General features: G+C 44.5%; 1 long non-coding RNA gene across 4 annotated transcripts in view; it reads right to left on the minus strand.

The window, feature by feature from the left end:
* Positions 1-1471: 1471 nt before the first annotated feature.
* Positions 1472-14380, minus strand: part of LOC143835517 (uncharacterized) — a 187649-nt gene continuing 174740 nt past the window's right edge. The window contains exons 3-6 of one of the 4 annotated variants that reach the window (XR_013230189.1): positions 9735-9850; positions 9158-9309; positions 6147-6471; positions 1472-6085 (exon numbers count right to left, since the gene is read on the minus strand). This is a non-coding gene — a long non-coding RNA (uncharacterized LOC143835517). Of the gene's footprint in view, positions 6472-9157; positions 9310-9734; positions 9851-14380 lie in introns of all 4 variants that reach the window. The other 3 variants (XR_013230187.1, XR_013230188.1, XR_013230184.1) reach the window with 3 other exon arrangements.

The following is a 14380-nucleotide window of genomic DNA, read 5'->3' on the forward strand; positions in this document are numbered from 1 at the left end:
TCATATTGAGCTTTAGCTTTTCTAACACTCCCCCTATAAGCATTGGTTATTTGTTTATATTCATCCTTGGTTATAAGGCCCTCCTTCCATTTCCTAAATGAGTTTCTTTTATTAATAAAATCTTTTGAAAGCCGTTTATGGAACCACCCCAGCTACCATAGGCTCCTCCTATTTGTCCTTCTCAAGGGAATTGTTTGTGATTTTGGCTTCAGTATTTCACTTTTAAGAAACTCCCATCCCTTCCAAAATCACATGGTCATTACCTACAAAGTATGCCCACTACTTTCACCTCATCATTCAGTTCCTCCCTATTGGTGAGAATCAAGTCTAAAATACTGGACCTCCTAGTTGCCCACTTCACTTTCTGCGAAATAACATTGTCAGTAAGACAAGTCAAGATTGTATTGGACTTATTTTTAGTACAGCTGGTCTTCCAACAGATATCTGGGTAACTGAAATCTCTCATGAGCACTATGTCCTGCCTCTCTGAGAACTTCATAATCTGGTCTAGGAGCATCACATCCAAGTCCTTTGCCTGGCCTGGTGGTCTATAGCAGACCCACACAATAATGCCACTATTATTTCCCACTCCTTTAATTCTTACCCAAAGACTCTCAACTGAACTTTCATCCTCAGAAACATGTAATTCCTCACAAGTATACACATTCTTAACATATACTGCTACTCCTCCTTCTTTATTTATTTTAAATAAATTGTACCCCTCAATCCTAATATTCCAATTGTGAGTGTTATCCCACCAAGTTTCTGTAATGCCTATTAGTTCATAGTCCTCTTCCTCTATTAGGAGTACTAGTTACTCCTGCTTGTTTCCCATACTCTGTCCATTAGTGTGGAGGCATTGTAATCCTTCATTTGTGTGTCCCAGGGTTTCAGTTTTTGAATTTCCTTGTAAGTTAATGGTTTCCTGCATATGTACTATTCTCTTTAAAACTGCAGGGTTCCCATCTACAGTTATAGTCATCAAACATGGGAGGCCCCATTAAAGAAGAATAGGCAGCACAAAACAAGCCATCCCGGTGTGATTCTCTCACCCCACCTCAAAACACCTACAGCAAGATCAGCTCTCTGGTTCTAACACTGAGAGTCAAGCCACACCTTATGCTGGGAATCCAAGATCAGATCTCCCAATGTGAAATTTAAGCTTTAAAAACAATCATCATGATTAGGGATAGTATAATTTAGATAAGAAATACAGTACTGGGGCAGGAAGACACTCCTTGTGCCATTTGCCACATATCAGTTCAGCAAAGGATTATATTGTTCACTGTAGGGAACAGACATGTATAACATGGAAGAAGAAGACGTCTACGCTATACCCACCTTTTTGCCAGCAGAACTAAAAACAGGAAATGGTGCAGGGAGAGTTTTTTCCCTCCCCCCTCCCCACCCCACCCCACCCCACCCCTCCCCACTCCCCACCCCTCCCCGCCCATGCAGAACAAGAGTCATAATTCAAATTGCCTCCTGGCTGCTTTTGGAAGCTTAAATACATGTTGGGAGATCTAAGTGCAGATCCCCTATGTGTGACATAATAGTTTGACCACATGTGAGTCTGTTTATGTGGAATTGAATTAATGGATTTATTAAATGGATTTTTACAGAAAGAGAAATTCAACATTGGAATCAAAGAATATTAAAGTTGGAAGGGATCTCCAGTGCCCTGCACAATGTCCAACCCCCTGCACAATGCAGGAACTCACAACTGCAGATCGCGGCTGCCTGGGGCAGAGGTGAGCTCCTCCTCATTGGCTGTATTCAAGCAGCAGCTGGACAAACACTTGCCAGGAATGCTTTAGGCTGCTGCTGCTGATGTTAGCCATTCAGTTGAGTCTGACTCTTGGCGATCCTATGGCTCAGCTCTTGCCACGATTTCTGATTTTGCACCACTTTCTTTTGTTGTGTAATTTTCTGGCCAGTGTCCATTATGATCGTATCTAGCCACTGCATTCTTTCTTGGCCTAGTTTCCTTTTTCCACTGACCAATCCTAGCATAATTGCTTTCACCATTGAGTTGGACTGCATGATATGGCCAAAGTAAGTCAGCCGGAGTTTCATGATTTTGCCAACTAGTGACAGATCAGGCTATATACACTGTAGTATTTCCTTGTTCATGACTTTTGAGATCCATGAAACCTCCAGTAGCCTTCTTTAACACCAGAGTTCAAACAAATTGATTCTTATCTAGCTATAGTTTTAGGCTGTAGAAGAAATGGAGGTAGTGACAGTTTTTTTCCCCCCTGGGCTCCAAGATCACTACAAATGGGGACTGCAGCAAATGGGGACTTGCTCCTGGGGAGGAAAGCTATGGCAAATCTAGACAGCATCCTAAAAAGCAGAGACATCACCCTGCCAACAAAAGTGCATCTAGTCAAGGCTATGGTATTCCCAGTTGCAATGTATGGCTGTGAAAGTTGGATCGTAAGTAAGGCCGAGTGTCAAAGAATTGAGGCTGGTGCTGGAGAAGACTCTTGAAAGTCCCAAGGTGAACAAACCGGTCAGTCCTAGAGGAGATCAGCCCTGACTTCTCCTTAGAAGGCCAGATCCTGAAGATGAAACTCAAATACTTTGGCCACTTCATGAGAAGGAAGGACTCCCTGGAGAAGAGCCTAATGCTGAGAGCGATTGAGGGCAAAAGAAGAAGGGGACGACAGAGAATGAGGTGGCTGGATGGAGTCACTGAAGCAGTAGTGCAAACTTAAATGAACTCCGGGGAATGGTAGAGGATCATTGCCCATGGGGTCGCAATGGGTCGGACACGACTTTACACCTAACAACAACATAGTTTAGGCTAATTCTACATGAAGTAGGGTGTAAGACTAGATGACTTATCTGACCCCTTCCAACTTGGTGTAGTAGTTAAGAGTCAGCTGGGTATACTGGTTAAGAACAGCAGCCTCTAATCTGGAAAACCAGGCTTGATTCCCCATTTTTCCTCCACATGCAGCAAGCTGGGTAGTCTTGGTCCAGTCACAGTTCTCTCAGAGCTCTCTCAGCCTCACCTACCACACAGGGTGTCTGTTGTGGGGAGAGGAAGAATAGGTAAATGTAAGCCACTTTGAGACTTCTTTGGGTAGTAAAAAGCAGGGTACAAAAAAAGCACTCTATAATTCTATAGAAGAGAGAAAGCCAAGGCATAAATGACGTAAATAAATACTGAGTGTTGTGTTACTTGTACTGGTCTAAATGACTGCAAATGAATTGTTTGTTTGAAATATTGAGCAGATGATCGAGGCAAAAGTTCAGCAGTTTCAAGTTTCATTGATATAAGGTTTAACCACATGCATTCATTTGCCCACTGAAATCAACATGACTTTTCAGTGATTTGCTGGAATTATGCCCTGAATATATAGGCCAAGGTATAAGCCTCGTTGCTGTGAATAATACTGCTAACTATTAATAATAGAATGCCATCAAGTCACAACCAACTTATAGAGACCCCCCTCAAGGTTTTTTTTTTCTTTTAGGGGGAATGAAATTACATTTCCCCCCTATTACATTGTATTACACTTTCCTCCAAAAGACCTCAGAAGTGGTTCTATATTCCCCTATTTTATGCTCACAGTTCTCACCAGCTTGATGTAGTGGTTAGGAGTGCTGACTTCTAATCTGGAGAGCCAGGTTCGATTCTGCACTCCCCCACATGCATCCAGCTGGGTGACCTTGGGCTCCCACTGATAAAGCTGTTCTGACCGAGCAGTGATATCAGGGCTCTCTCAGCCTCACCTACCTCACAGGGTGTCTGCTGTGGGGAGAGGAAAGGGAAGGCGAATGTAAGCCACTTTGAGACTCCTTTGGGTTGAGAAAAGCGGCATATAAGAACCAGCTCTTCCTCTTCTTCTGCCTCACAGGGTGTCTGTTGTGGGAAGAGGAAAGGGAAGGCAATTGTAAGGCGCTTTGAGACTCCTTCAGGTAGAAAAATCAGCATATAAGAACCAACTCTTCTTCTTCTGTGTGTGTGTATGGGTGTGGGAAGGCTGCAGAGAGAACAACTAGCCAAGAGTATGAAAAAGTGGTCAGTGCAATGATAAGGTGTTCAAGGTGAGAGGCAAACACTGCCCGCCCTGTGTTGCAACCCAGACCTTCCTATCATGATGGTCTCTTATCCAACTACTAATCAGGCCTAGAGATGAGATCTCACTAGCCTGGGTTAGTCTCATCAGGGGCGGTCATTTCGGTCCCTGCAAAATCCACATCTGAGGATGAAATCCATGTGATACTGTTTATTAGGACCAGACGAACGGATACAAAACAAGGTGCCAACTTTTGAGCTCACCAGTACTCTTCATCATGCTATATGTTACATTTTTTTAAAAAGAAGATGGGAAGATGAAAGCAAATTTTTTCAGGCTATGATATGATATATATCCTCTGTGAGATCTGATCTTGATATTCCAAAATCCCTTACCACATCCACTGTGCTACACTGGCTCTCTAGTTTTATCTTTAAAAAGTTTTGTTTAAGTAATTTTATAAACCTAGTGAGGGGTACTATATACAATTTTCTTTCTGTACAAAGTAAGAAATTAGTGAACCTTATTTTTTTTAAGTAACCTAATTACTAATTTCTAGAAGGCATGAAACGGAGAGAGGGATCTGAAAAAATAAACCCACTGACACATCTTTCCTGCCACAAGGTGGCATCTCCTTATTTTTATATTAAACAATTGAATATTAAAAAAGGAATAATTTTCTACAGTTGAATATTTAAGGGGCTCTTTCCCCCTTAATGGTGGCAATTTAACAGATGTGCCAGTTCTCAGCAGTACAGTTGAGCAGCACCTTGGCACATAGATATGGAAGTGTGCTTTGCACTTTCTGTCATGCGCCTGAAATACGTGGCTGACATATCAAAATTCTGGCAAAATAGCATGCCAATGCTTTGGCCCAAATGTTATGCCAACAGAGAGGTGCTATCTACACTGTACATTATGCAATGTGGTTAACAGTTACACCTGGGAGTGTGGGAGAAATGAAACGTTATAGAATATTATGTAGCTTTCAGAAAAGGCAGCCATGTCAAGCCTAGTTTACGTAGTTGATTTTCTTGGTTAACACACTAATAATCAATAGATTTCCCTTTTTCCCTGTTGGAAGCAGAGTTACGCCATTCAAAGCCCATTGATTTATTGAGCAACTCTGCCTAGGAAGGGATCGCTAATATTCTATGGCTTTGCTCTCCATGGCATGCCACTCTTTCCTTGTTTCTGTCTAACTATGAACATTTTAAAAAGTATTTCAGGAGCTGGAACCCATTTCCCCTGTACATTAACTCACTTGCATTTGCACATTGTCACAGCCCTGCGATGACACTGCACTGGTAGGCAAGCCTGCAGCTTTAAAAAGAGTAGTTGTGCTGGCCAGTCAAAGCAAAGTAAAACAGAAATCAAGTGACATTTCTCAGATTCACCTAGTTTATTTCATTATGAGCTCTTGATAGACTTTTCAAATTTGTAAAAATGTTGGTGCATGTAGTGTTCACCAATGTTTAGGAAATTCAAGCTCTTCCCACTTACCAATTAACACTGCTTGAGCTATGGATCTTTGTGAGTCTTCAACATGGCAAATGGATGATCTGCATGCAGCTATAAGCTTTTTAATTTTATGTTGTATTTCTGTTTATAACCCACCCCTCATGAGATTGGGTGGCTTACAGTATAACAATCACTAAACATAAAAAAGATCAAGTTGACAACTCACTTTCTACCTGATTAGCCCTCCCTGGGGGTTTGCTGCCAATAGGGACAAAGCACTGTCCCAATGAAGGTCAATCAGTTCAAACTGAATGCAGATAGGGAGAGAGCACTGTTCAGATAGGGAGAGAGAAATGTCCCAATGAGTGCTGCCAATAGGGAGAGAGCACTGGCCCAATGAAGGCCTAATCAGTTTAAATTGTGTGCAGATAGGAAGAGAGAGAGCACTCTCCCAATGGGGGCCAATTAGTTCAAACTGCATGCAGATAGGAAGAGAGCACTGTCCCAATGAAGGCTAATCAGTTCAAATTGCCTGCAGATAAGGAAAGAGAGAGAAAGCACTGTCCCAATGAGGGCCAATCAGTTCAAATTGCCTGCAGATAAGGAAAGAGAGAGAAAGCACTGTCCCAATGAGGGCCAATCAGTTCAAATAACATACAGATAGGGAGAGAGCACTGTCCGAATGAGGGCCAATCAGTTCAAATTGGGCACAGTAAACTACCTGATTGGCCCTCCCTGAGGGTGTGCTTTTAAGAGAGAGAGAGTACTTTCCCAGTTACAGCCAATCATGGGGCTTATCTGTCCTCCTCTTCCTCTTGCTTGCTGAGTGAAAGAGGTGCCAGCCACTCTGAAAGGACCTTCTGCTGGTAAGTTGCCTCAGCTTCATCCCACCCATCATTTCCCCCGGGGAGGGGAGCCAGCTGCTTCCTTTGTCTCATGTGTTGGTTTCAGCTCTCTGCTGGAAAGAAGCACAGACAAGCTAACACAGGAAGACAGAGAAAAGCAGTATTTCAAAACTAGAATGCCAAGGGACAGACAGAATGCAAATAATGTCTTATCTTAGTCTAGTGAGTCAAGGGTTTGTTCAGGCAGTTCAAGGGCATCAGCAGAAAGAGTAGATCCACAACTCAGGCCTCCCAGCCTCAAGTTAATATAGGCTGTCAACTGCCTTTCAGTCCTCACTCTGAATGACTCACATTCTTCTACAGTCAGCAACTGTCTTGTTAATATGGGGTGGTGCCTTTTAGATAGGAGCTTTCTTCCAGCGCATAACTGGCCATGTTTAATTGGCTCAAGTGGGCTGACAAGGCAGGGAGCTGCAGCTGGAGGCTGGGCATAGAAATGAGGAGCTCCTGCAACAACTTTGGAATCTAAGCCCTGGTTTGTCTACAGCTCCATTCCCTCCTGCTGGTCAGAACTCTCTGCCTGTTGAACATCTACCTGGATTAAGCTCTCATCCAGCTAAGGCTCAGGTTAAGTTGGGAGGCTTTTCCTCTGAGGAATCCTCCCTAACAGGACCTGGGCTCACAACACCTCCCTATGGCCCTGCAGTTGTCCATTGGAGCACACTTTGTCTTTCCCCACCCTCCCTCTTCTCAAAGGGGCTGAGGGAATCCAGCAGCCTTCCCCACCCAGCCTGGCCCTTCGGAGATGTGGGGGAGGGAGCAGGAAGGAGGCAGCCCCCCCCCCACGAGATTACCTGTCCAGCTTGTCTTTTGGGAAATATGGGGGGTGGGAAGGAGGTAGTCCCCCTATGACCTTCCCTGCCTGGCCTGGCCTTTGGGAGATGTGGGGTGGGTGGGTTGGAAGTAGGCAGCCTGCCACCATGGCCTTCCCTAATCAGACTGTCCTTTGAGAGATGGGGGGAAGAGGCAGCCAGCCCACATGCCCCCATGGCCTTCCCTGTCTGGACTGCCCTTTGGGAGACAGGGTAGATGGGAAGGAGGCAGCCTATCCCCTATGGCCTTCCCTGAGTAGTCTGACCTTTGGGAGATGTGGGGGTGGGTGGTAAAGAGGCAGCCCACCCCCATGGCCTTCCCCACCCAGCTTGGCCTTTGGGAGATGTGGGGGAGGGAGCAGGAAGGAGGCAACCTCCCGCAGCCTTCCCTGGCTGGACCAGACTTTTGGAGATGAGGGGTGAGTGGAAAGGAGGCAACCCCCCCCCACAGCCTTCTTTAGCCCGTCTGTCCTTTGGGAGATGGGGTGGGTGGGAAGGAGGGAGGCCATCCCCTATGGCCTGGCCTTTGGAAGTTGTGGGGGACAGGATGGTGGCAGTCTACCTCCCCTGTAGCCTTCCCAGCCTGGCTTTTGGAAGATGTGGGGGGTGGGAAGGTTGTAGCCTATCTCTCCACAGCCTGCCTGGCTTGGCCTTTGAAAGATGCAGGGTTGGATGGGAAGGTGGGGTCAGTCATGACCTGTGTAGACCCTGTTGTATGAGGGTGGGGGTAGGAGGGCCAGTGCCCCTCCAAAGCAGCTGTTTTCTCCAGGAGAACTGATGCTTTCCTTCCGTCCTCCCTTCCCTCCTCCATCTTTCTTTGTAAATGGTCAGCAGCTTCATTTTTATCCCTTACAATAAAATAACTCACTCAAAACACCCAAGTTTGAGTTGTCCCAACAAATGTGCAAGACTGGGAACTTTGCTGCTCTGGCTCCTGTACGGGACCACAAATTCAGGGCGGATGAGCTGCATTAGGCTAAATGCTCCCCTGTGCAGGACTAGGAAGAGGTGGGTCAACTTGCCCCAATTCAAATTCCAGCCTGCAGCCCAGAGCAAATCCTCCAGTGCAGAAATGGTCTGTAATCTCATATTTATTTATCAACTGGGCTTTGATCTATGTGCAATCTGTCCACATGGAAATCGTGTCCTTTGCTTGTAACAGCAGGCCACACTGAGTCAGAATCTGCAGCTCCTTCACTGGATCACTCTTTGTAAGCTTAGTGCTATAAAGAAGCTCAGCCCCCCCAGCTCCAACAACATCGATCACTTCTCCAGATGTGAGGGGCCAGGACCTAACCCCAGATCCCTCAGTCACAGAGTCACACTGTCAGTGCTGTTCTGATCGGACATCTTATCCTGATATACAGAAAATAAGGTGTGACAAACCACAGAAAACGAAGAGCAAGGCATTGCTGTGAGAGATGTGGGATGAAATGGGAATACCCCCAGTTCTGCATATCAAGATGCATACCCATAATTCTATGTATCGCCGGCGGGGGGGGGGGGGGGAGAAAATGGCAAGTTTTGCCACAGTTGAAAAGGTGTGCAGAAATTTTATTTGTGTAGGGAAAGAAAAAAATCAATCTCATTACACTTTACGTATTATTTATCAGCTGAAACGCCTACAGCACCAAACTGAGGGAAGGCTGCTCATTTACGCTTCCAGAATGAGTGGCCCCCATTCTGTAAACTGCCAAGTGGCTTTTTTCTAGTGTGTGTGTGTGGGGGGGGGGGATATCACGCCCGAATGTTACTAATGTTTCATCCATTGAAAATGTCTATTTTAAATAAAATGTCATTCTTTTAAAAAATCATTTCGATTTTTTAAACTTTGCCATTGCCACACTGACATTGCCACTTTAATTTTTCCCCCTTTAATCTATTTTAAATTTTATCCGGGGGGGGGGGGAGAATCCTCAGATATTCACATAAAAACTCTGCACCGTACTTCCATTATGTTAACCACGAGGCATTCCCGCTGGGCCACGAGCGGCATTTCTCAGCGTCCCTTGGGAGCTGTAAGATTCCATCTGTCAAGCCTCTTAGTGTTTCCAAGATGGCGTCTATTGAAATCTCCAGTCAAGCCTCTTGAGTGTAAAACTAAAAAGAAAAAAGAAAAAAAAGTGTGTGATATATAATCCATGGCTGCTTTTTACACTGTTACTCTCGCTGTTTACACTGCACCAGCCTGCCAATGATTTTTTCTACCCTCTCTGCAGTTCAGTTTCAGCCTCCTGTTTTTTACTGAAGAAGTAGGCTTTATGTAGTGAAAAAATATCAATGGAACAGTTAGGTATATCCTTCATAGACACCTGCTAAGGATGCCTCCTAAATTCTTCTCCCTGGAGTATTGTTTGGAAAATGGGACCCGAGCATTAAGAATACTTTTTTCCTAGCCTGCCCCTCCCCCTCGCAGACTCATGCAGTCCATGGGAGCTTTCATTTAAGGTGCGGCTTTTCTCCCTCTTCTGCCACACCACTTGCTTTGCTAAAACACTACAAGAAACTATCTTGGTTTGTCATACCTGATTGTGCTTTTCGATATGTGCTTTCCCAATGCATGCGCACCAATCCACGTGCAATCACATGAGTTGCGATGCTGCCTTAGAACTTGACTGACAGGAACTCACTTGTCCATGAGCTGGTAAAACACAGAAACAGAAATGTGAGTCAACTGTCGATACTCACAACAAAATTAATGTATTGCCATGTTTGATTTGTAGGAGGGGAGGGAGAAAAAACATATAGCAAGCTGCAAATAATCAATTTGTGGGATTAACTTTACATATTCTCCTAGATGAAGGGGAGTGAAATGAAGTACAGAGTAAACTTCTGGATGAGTGGTGGTGAAAAGTGCCATCAAGTCGCAGCTGATTTATGGTGGCCCCCTAGAGTTTTCTTGTTAAGAGATGAACAGAGGTGGTTTACTGTTGCCTGCCTCTGTGTAGCAAGCCTGGTCCCTGGAGAGGGGCTGTCGCTTAGTGGCAGAGTATCTGCTTGGCATACAGAAGGTTCCAGGTTAAGCCCTGGCATCTCTAGGTGATGTAAAAGACCTCTATCTGAGACCTTGGAAAGCTGATGCCAGTCTGAGTAGACAAATCTGATCTTGATAGACCTAAAGTCTAATTCAGTGTAAGGCAGCTTTGGGGGGCATTTCCGCACAGCAGTAAAAATAGTGTTTTGCCCGCTGAATTGCAAAGCACTAAATTTTATCTCACTTCCCAGCCATTCTTCACCTTTTCTGCTGTCTCGCTTTGTCTGCCGCCATTTCACAGTTCTTACACTCCACATGTGCTGCTGGAAATCGCCAAAGAGAGCAACGTGCCTTATATGCGACTCTCTTCTACCTGTCAATCAATCCAGGCAGCTAATCCCCTTCCTCCATATTCTATAAAGGGAATTTCGACATTCCCACCTTTCTTGGGGCCTGGGGGTGGGGGTTCGAGTTAGAAGATGTAGCTAGTGGTTTGCTGCTGGGATGCTGGATGTTGGTGATGTCATGCAGAATGCTAAAAATGTAGCATCTTCACCAGATAAACATTTCACTATATTTATGACATGCGGAAAAGCCCTGGGTGTTCATGTGACTTCCTTAATATGACTTCCCATCCAAGTATTAACCCTGACCCTGATTTGCTTCCAAGATCTGACAAAGTCTAGCCTGGGCCATCCATGTCACTGTATTTGGAAGAATAAAAGAGTGAAATTGAGGAAATCCCTAATGCCTTTTGCTTCTCAGAGGAAGCTATTTCAGAAATGAGAAGCACAGCAGCAAAAGTGTTTCTGAATTAGTAATTTATTGGGATTGCAATAAATAAGCAATATACTGAAGGTGATCATCACAGTATTTTTCCTTCTGTGAGTTTCAGAGGTAGCATTAACTACCTTTGCCTTGCATCTTTTTTTGATATTGTTTAAAAAATGAAAAGTGAAAATACAGAAATTAGATCTGGAGCTCGTTCCGTTCAGTGTGATTGGAACACATAAATAACTGAGCATGACCCAACCAAAGTTAAGGACTAGGGCTGCAATCTTTAAGCACTCTTTAATATATTCAATAATCAACTCTGGCTCTATTTGATTACTTAATGTGGGCCAATGTGGACCTAAAAGTTCAGACACAATTGTTGAATTTTCAAAGTTACTCTCGTGTACTTCTGTAATTAATAAATAATATAAATGCAGAGGAGCCTTTTTGCTAGCAATAAATTTGGCTGACTGGCTTGTAAATTATTTCATGCATCCCATAATAGCTTTAAAAGTCCCCTCCAGAGAGCATTTGGTGATGTGCATATTTAAATATAATCAATAATCTATTGATCGGATAAGATCGGGATGGTTAAGCATTCCCATTGTGATCAACCTCCACTGACTACCATAGGACTGCAATGAAGTGCATGCTTAACTCCCCCTTCAAATCAATGGGACTTCAAGGTGCCGAACAGTGGCACAATCATGGCATCATCTTTCCCATGTACTGGTCTATCATTTTAATCAATAAATGTAGCAAGCTCTGCCCATCACTTTATAGGTTATTTCTCATTTTCTTTTAATTCACCAATGGAAAAAAACAATCTAGCAAAGAGTAATTAATTTAATTTCTTCCAAGAGTAAGTCGTTCCTAGATATGTTAAAAATTTCCAACAATGCGGCTTGAAAAACAGCTGCAGCAATGCAAAATTTTTATAGGTTTAATTGAACATCTGTGCACTTTAATTGATTAATTTGAACAGATCAAGGGGAAAAATAAAGCAACTGTAGGTAATCTGAATTTAACAAACCAATTTTTATTTTTTGAGCACTCAGCTGAATGGGGTTTTTTTTGTCAGTAATAAACAAAGTGGCAAATTACAGACAACAAATATTAGTTATCTCCATGTAAATTTACAAAATATTGAAAGTAGCCTAATCCATTGATTGCTTAGGCCCAGTACTGCAATTTTGGAAAGTTCCAGTGAACCAAATGACCCTTACCTCCAAGTAAGCATGGTTAAGATTTGGGTGAAATACAGGATGATCCACAAAGGTCTTTCCCACCTCTTTAAATTATTTTTAAAAATAACCATGAGGTCTCTCAACTCTTTTTTTTTTTAAGCATATTGGAAAGTGTCTGAATGCAACAACACAAATATTTAGGCCAAAAGTACCTCGGACTTCAAGGCTGAAAAGTGAATTAAACTCCAAGTATTTCAGTATAACTGATTTGCACCTCTGGCTGCTATAATGAGAGCCTCTTGTGGCGCAGAGTGGTAAGGCAGATATGCAGTCTGAAAGCTTTGCCCATGAGGCTGGGAGTTCGATCCCAGCAACCGGCTCAAGGGGGACTCAGCCTTCCATCCTTCCGAGGTCGGTAAAATGAGTACCCAGCTTGCTGGGGGGTAAACGGTAATGACTGGGGAAGGCACTGGCAAGCCACCCCGTATTGAGTCTGCCATGAAAACGCTAGAGGGCGCCACCCCAAGGGTCAGACATGACCCGGTGCTTGCACAGGGGATACCTTTACCTTTACCTGCTATACTGATGTTCTCCCCAAAATTGAACATATTCCTTTCAGTTTGTATACTGTGAATGGCAGCAACACATGTAGCAACACACTTTCTGACATGGGAGGATACTGATAGGATTTCAGGGACACTGCGAATTAAATGACAGTGGTCAACCATGAAACTGTCTTTGAACAGGACTGCTAGTGCCTTTTCACGGAGAGGATTTCACTTGGGAAAAACACTATGGAAGGATACTGTTCCGATTTACTTTGTAGTCTGCCTGCCTCTCCCCTGCCAGCTACTTCTGAGGGAAGATCAAAATGTCAGGCGATCCAGTCGCATTTTGTCTCTGTGTTTGACACTAACCTGGCCCTGAGACCTGTGAATAAGGATCTTCTCCACTCCAGACTTGCCTCACTAAGTGGTAGGGATATGCATCAATGTTTTGTTTTGGCCTGTTTTGTACTTTTAAGGTAGTCCTTCCCCACTAAGGACCAACCAGAGGGCTGCCACATTCTCCCCCAGACCTCTGATTGTCCCTCAGTAGGAGAGCCCTCCCCCACTGAGGGCCAATCAGACACTCTGTGGCCTCCCTGCCACCAAACAGTTCTGTGGAAGGCTGACTGCATGATCCATGCCCTCCATGCCGCTCTCCCCGAGGTCCTCACCATGACGGGGAGTGGCAAAGGAGACTCACTGCACCCTCTGTGGGAGCCTAGCTAGCAAAGGCCAACCCAGTTCTCCATGGCCACCCTGTCACTTGACCATGCATCCTCGCCATAGGGCTGCCAGCCACAAAGGCCCAATCCATGCCTGCCTTCCCGCCTTGGAGTGCTAGGGAAGTTCACCTGCACTCTCTGTGGCTGCCTCACTGTCAGAGTGGAAGTGAGAGGAGAGCCTCCTTGTCCTCTGCCACAGCCCTGGCACTCTACTCACCCTCAGAACTGCTGGAAGAAGACAGGGAAATGTCCCCCCCCCCGGATTCTGCAAGTGGCATACTGTGAAAGCTAGGGGAGGATCCCTTGCCTGTTTTTAAAATGGGCTTCTCCAGTAGTATGTGTACAATTAAAAAAAAATACTAGAGGGTATAGTATTTGGGTACTCATATAATGAGTACCCAGCTTGCTGGGGGGTAAACGGTCATGACTGGGGAAGGCACTGGCAAACCACCCCGTATTGAGTCTGCCATGAAAACGCTGGAGGGCATCACCCTAAGGGTCAGACATGACTCGGTGCTTGCACAGGGGATACCTTTACCTTTACCTTTTTACTAGAGGGTATGTGATGGTTTTGTCCCATTTCAAGCAAAGTGTTGAGCAAAACTCAAAAGGTTTACCTGAATGAAACTAAAAGCATAAGTAGTTTCTTGATGACCCCTAGATTGTAGGACAGGGTGCTGACTAGGTGGGGAAGGCTGTTTGTGATTGTCTAATTGAGTTTTGGAGGTAAGAGGTGAAGGAAAGGTTCTAGGGGAGATCAAATTAGTAACACCTTTCGAAGCACTATTGTCCTGAAGATATGCATTGCTATTTTTGAGTGGGATAGAGAAAGTCAGTGGTTAGTAAGCCCCTGCAGGCCCACAGTCAAAGCATCAGAGTTGGAAGGCCATCTCATTCAACCTGCTGCTTAATTCAGGATCAGCCGGATCTAATCCAAGGAATTCAGCTCAAGAAGACAGGAAGTAA

The sequence above is a fragment of the Paroedura picta genome, chromosome 1 (genome assembly GCF_049243985.1).
Source record: "Paroedura picta isolate Pp20150507F chromosome 1, Ppicta_v3.0, whole genome shotgun sequence".
Lineage (NCBI taxonomy): Eukaryota > Metazoa > Chordata > Lepidosauria > Squamata > Gekkonidae > Paroedura > Paroedura picta.